The following is a 5,000-nucleotide window of genomic DNA, read 5'->3' on the forward strand; positions in this document are numbered from 1 at the left end:
ATGGTAGGCGCAGAACCTACCATCGACAGTTGATAAGGCAGACATTTGAAAGATGCGTCGCCGGTACGAGGACCGTGCGATCAGCCCAAAGTTATTCAGAGTCACCAAGGCAAACGGACCAGACGAGCCAATCCGATTGGTTTTGATCTAATAAAAGCGTCCCTTCCATCTCTGGTCGGGACTCTGTATGCATGTATTAGCTCTAGAATTACCACAGTTATCCAAGTAACGTGGGTACGATCTAAGGAACCATAACTGATTTAATGAGCCATTCGCGGTTTCACCTTAATGCGGCTTGTACTGAGACATGCATGGCTTAATCTTTGAGACAAGCATATGACTACTGGCAGGATCAACCAGGGAGCTGCGTCAACGAGAGCTGAGCAGCCGGCCGCCCGGGAGTGTGTCCCGAGGGCCCGCGCGAACACGCAAGCGTCCGCTCAATTATTCTGCAAACAGGAGGAGGCTGAGCTCCCCTGCACGATACACCTCGAAACCCTCTCAGGTCCCGGCGGCGCGCAGCGCCGTCCTAAGTACTTGGTCGGGTTCGAGAGAGGCGCAATCGCCCGGAGATAGCGAGTAGACGCTTTCAGTGCGAACACCCGTGCTCCCAACTGAGCTTGCCGCTGCCGACAGAGGCCCGGGAGCGTGCTGTCGTGGCATTGCCGGCGGGAAACAACACGCGCCACCTACGGTGACCGGCAGAGCTCCAACGCCAGCGCCACAGAAGGGCAAAGCCCCACTTGGGTGCAGAAGCGAACTCTCCCAGCACAGCGCACGCGCCAACACGTCCGCAGAGCTGCGAATACAAACCACCTGCGAGAACCGCTGGGGGCGACCGAGCAGCAGACGGCGTCGCGACGCCGAGTGCCGGGCGGCGGCGCATCCTCAACGCACACAGTCCGCAATCGGACCAGCACACTGCAGATGTCCACCGCGCTTCGCACCGGGCTCGACAGAACCCACTTTGGCCGCCTGGCGCCGCGCGCAGGGTGCGCCGGCGCATAGCTGGGACGCCAGCCGGGCCCGTCGGCCGGCGCTCCTGCCACTGGGCGCCCCCCACCAGCCGGCTGTAGTGCGTGCGCTCACGCAGCGCGCGGCCAGCACGCCGGGCGGCCCCCCCTCACCGGCCGGGGACTGTCCCGCCAAGCCACAGCCTCGTATCGCTTCATACCCACATGGCCAACTCAGGTTCGGGGGCATGGCGGGTACCGCCGAAACAACCGGTTCACAGATGTACCGATCGTCGCTATCACCGATGCACCTGCAGCGCGAACAACCGCTCAACAACTGATTTCCAGTTCATTTGCGGATCTTTGGCAGCAAACGTATACGTCAATCTACATTTGCGAAATCTACGATTCTGGCATGCCTGCATGTTATGTGTCACGACACGCTACATCAGCCCACATACACACTGCGGCATGTACACGAGAGAACACGTGGAAGATGTCCGCGCACGTGTGCAATGTCCCTTGCGCGGTCGACTGTCAACCGGCCTCTGTAGCATGTCGCAGATGTGGAACGCGGTCCACCGTGCTATCATGTTGTGTGGGGCAATACGATTAAATAGGAAAACCCTCGTCGCTACATCAACAGACGGCTCACGCTGATTCCCGGCAGAGGGAGGAGGGGGGGGGGGGGGGCCAACATGCAATACTTTCGTCCGTACCTACTTACCACATGTCTGTACGGCGTACAACAGTGCAATCTCGCTGTAATGGGGAGACGAGACAAGTAGCATCGTGCACAACATATGGCCCTTATGATTCGCCATTGTAGGGCGCAGCCGGTGTACGGTCAAGCATGTGCCACATTATGTCACTCAGTACGTAACGACGGATGATCAGTGTGGGTTACCGCGTACAATCAGCGGACAGTCCACACAGGCCGTACCACAACGTACACTGACTGCATCGACAACCGAATGCAACTGAACAGCTGCAAGGCTCATTTCACAAACAAACGCCTGACCGACCAGCTTGGAAGGGCAGGATGGGGAGGGCGATATTCGTTCTGTAGCGGTACACCCTTCCAGTGGTTAGCGGGACTGTGTAGAAAGTACGCAACACTCGAAAGACCTTTATGTGAGGGTACGCACCATGGCATCAAGAAATACACATGACACCAGAGGATCCAAGCAGTGAACTATGTTCAGAGGGTTGCTGTTAGGCAAAGCTACATTCCTGTGACGTTACATGTGACAGTTAAGGTGCAGTGTAAGTTAGGTTAAGGTGCAGTGTAAGTTAGGTTAAGGTGCAGTGTAAGTTAGGTTAAGGTGCAGTGTAAGTTAGGTTAAGGTGCAGTGTAAGTTAGGTTAAGGTGCAGTGTAAGTTAGGTTAAGGTGCAGTGTAAGTTAGGTTAAGGGCAGTGTAAGTTAGGTTGAGGTGCAGTGTAAGTTAGGTTAAGGTGCAGTGTAAGTTAGGTTAAGGTGCAGTGTAAGTTAGGTTAAGGTGCAGTGTAACTTAGGTTAAGGTGCAGTGTAACTTAGGTAAGGTGCAGTGTAACTTAGGTTAAGGTGCAGTGTAACTTAGGTTAAGGTGCAGTGTAACTTAGGTTAAGGTGCAGTGTAACTTAGGTTAAGGTGCAGTGTAACTTAGGTTAAGGTGCAGTGTAACTTAGGTTAAGGTGCAGTGTAACTTAGGTTAAGGTGCAGTGTAACTTAGGTTAAGGTGCAGTGTAACTTAGGTTAAGGTGCAGTGTAACTTAGGTTAAGGTGCAGTGTAACTTAGGTTAAGGTGCAGTGTAACTTAGGTTAAGGTGCAGTGTAACTTAGGTTAAGGTGCAGTGTAACTTAGGTTAAGGTGCAGTGTAACTTAGTTAAGGTGCAGTGTAACTTAGGTTAAGGTGCAGTGTAAGTTAGGTTAAGGTGCAGTGTAAGTTAGGTTAAGGTGCAGTGTAAGTTAGGTTAAGGTGCAGTGTAAGTTAGGTTAATGTGCAGTGTAAGTTAGGTTAAGGTTGCAGCGTAAGTTAGGTTAAGGTGCAGCGTAACTTAGGTTAAGGTGCAGCGTAACTTAGGTTAAGGTGCAGCGTAACTTAGGTTAAGGTGCAGCGTAACTTAGGTTAAGGTGCAGCGTAACTTAGGTTAAGGTGCAGCGTAACTTAGGTTAAGGTGCAGCGTAACTTAGGTTAAGGAGGCAGCGTAACTTAGGTTAAGGTGCAGCGTAACTTAGGTAAGGTGCAGCGTAACTTAGGTTAAGGTGCATGCTTAACTTAGGTTAAGGTGCAGCGTAACTTAGGTTAGGGGCCAACGTGGGTTAGGTTAGGGGCCAACGTGGGTTAGGTTAGGGGCCAACGTGGGTTAGGTTAGGGGCCAAACGTGGGTTAGGTTAGGGGCCAACGTGGGTTAGGTTAGGGGCCAACGTGGGTTAGGTTAGGGGCCAACGTGGGTTAGGTTAGGGGGCCAACGTGGGTTAGGTTAGGGGCCAACGTGGGTTAGGTTAGGGGCCAACGTGGGTTAGGTTAGGGCCAACGTGGGTTAGGTTAGGGGCCAACGTGGGGTTAGGGTGGTTAGGGGCCAACGTGGGTTAGGTTAGGGCCAACGTGGGTTAGGTTAGGGGCCAACGTGGGTTAGGTTAGGGGCCAACGTGGGTTAGGTTAGGGGCCAACGTGGGTTAGGTTAGGGGCCAACGTGGGTTAGGTTAGGGGCCAACGTGGGTTAGGTTAAGGGCCAACGTGGGTTAGGTTAAGGGCCAACGTGGGTTAGGTTAAGCGGCCAACGTGGGTTAGGTTAAGGGCCAACGTGGGTTAGGTTAAGGGCCAACGTGGGTTAGGTTAAGGGCCAACGTGGGTTAGGTTAAGGGCCAACGTGGGTTAGGTTAAGGGCCAACGTGGGTTAGGTTATGGGCCAACGTGGGTTAGGTGCCAGAGATGTGTCAAATCAGGATGTACGTTTGGCTGGTGTCAGGTGGTGGGTTGGTTCGATGCCTTTATAAGGGGTGTGGCCAAAGGGTATTTTATTACTTGTACCTTTTGTGTTGTGGCGTGGCGTTGCGTCCTGTGTTGATACTGGGTGGACCACTGTGGGTGTTGCTGGCTGATTTGAGCTGCGTTGTTTGCGGGTGATGTGAGACATTCTGTCTTATTAGTGGACGTGACGTTCCTCTTGTCGTTGTTTGGATAGTGTCCTGTGGCAGCGAGGATAAAATGGATGTTGTTGAACGATAGTGCTTTGGTGCTTTCGCTTTGTTACACACAGAGTGGACTGTGAGATAGGGTGACTGGGTCGAGTGCGGTTCACACTGTCCTCCCCAGTTTACAGTATGTATCATCTATGTATGTGGTCCTGCATCATTTACTAAGGAGGGACGTCAGACGACTGAAATATTAGTTATGTACTGATGTAAAGCAGAATGCTTACCTTCCACCAGTGGGCGAGTATCGACTCTGCCCCAGAGTTGCCCACCGCAGGAAGAGGTGTCGGAAACACTACCCGCACACCGTCACCACTGTGCGGGGGGACGGACCCTCTATATCCTCAGCGGCGCACTCTTTGCCACCGAGCGTCACGTCTCGCGGCCCGCCGTCCAGAGCATGTATTGGGACAGCGGGACTTTGGCTTTTGGGAGATAACTCTTCATGAAGTGGAAGATATAGGGGTGGACAGCAATGTACGATTGCGGGAAAAGTCCGCCGTACATCCGCTCGAGTTGCGAGTCGGGCGGTGGGGGTGGCGCATTCACAGGTGCGGCTGGAGTGACCGTCGGTCCACCACTTTTGACTCGATTTGCGTCACCTGCGGTGAAGAGGGGGTGCAGCAGGCGTTTTACTCTGGGTCGTCAAGCGGGCGCTGTAGGCGACATCGACATCATAGTCGGCGGGCCGTCTCATAGAGGGCGGTATCGTCGTCGGAAGCAGCGTCATCTTCCGAGGGACGGACCAGTAGGTGGCCGTGTTCTGCGCCGGACCTAGTCTCGGTAGATTCCTGTAGATGGAGGCACAGTCTGTGGGCCACATGCGAAACTAGTTTACCGACATTCGCACAGGTGGCTCCCCTCCTA

The 5,000-nt window shown here is 53.7% G+C and overlaps 1 non-coding gene across 1 annotated transcript in view; it reads right to left on the reverse strand.

The window, feature by feature from the left end:
• The window catches only part of LOC126326640 (small subunit ribosomal RNA), a 1,893-nt gene extending 1,530 nt beyond the window's left edge, over window positions 1-363 (reverse strand). The window contains exon 1 of the ribosomal RNA XR_007560797.1: window positions 1-363. This exon is cut by the window's left edge and continues 1,530 nt beyond it. This is a non-coding gene — a ribosomal RNA (small subunit ribosomal RNA).
• Between the last annotated feature and the right edge of the window lie 4,637 nt (window positions 364-5,000).

This window comes from Schistocerca gregaria, unplaced genomic scaffold (assembly GCF_023897955.1).
Source record: "Schistocerca gregaria isolate iqSchGreg1 unplaced genomic scaffold, iqSchGreg1.2 ptg000996l, whole genome shotgun sequence".
Taxonomy (NCBI): Eukaryota; Metazoa; Arthropoda; class Insecta; order Orthoptera; family Acrididae; genus Schistocerca; species Schistocerca gregaria.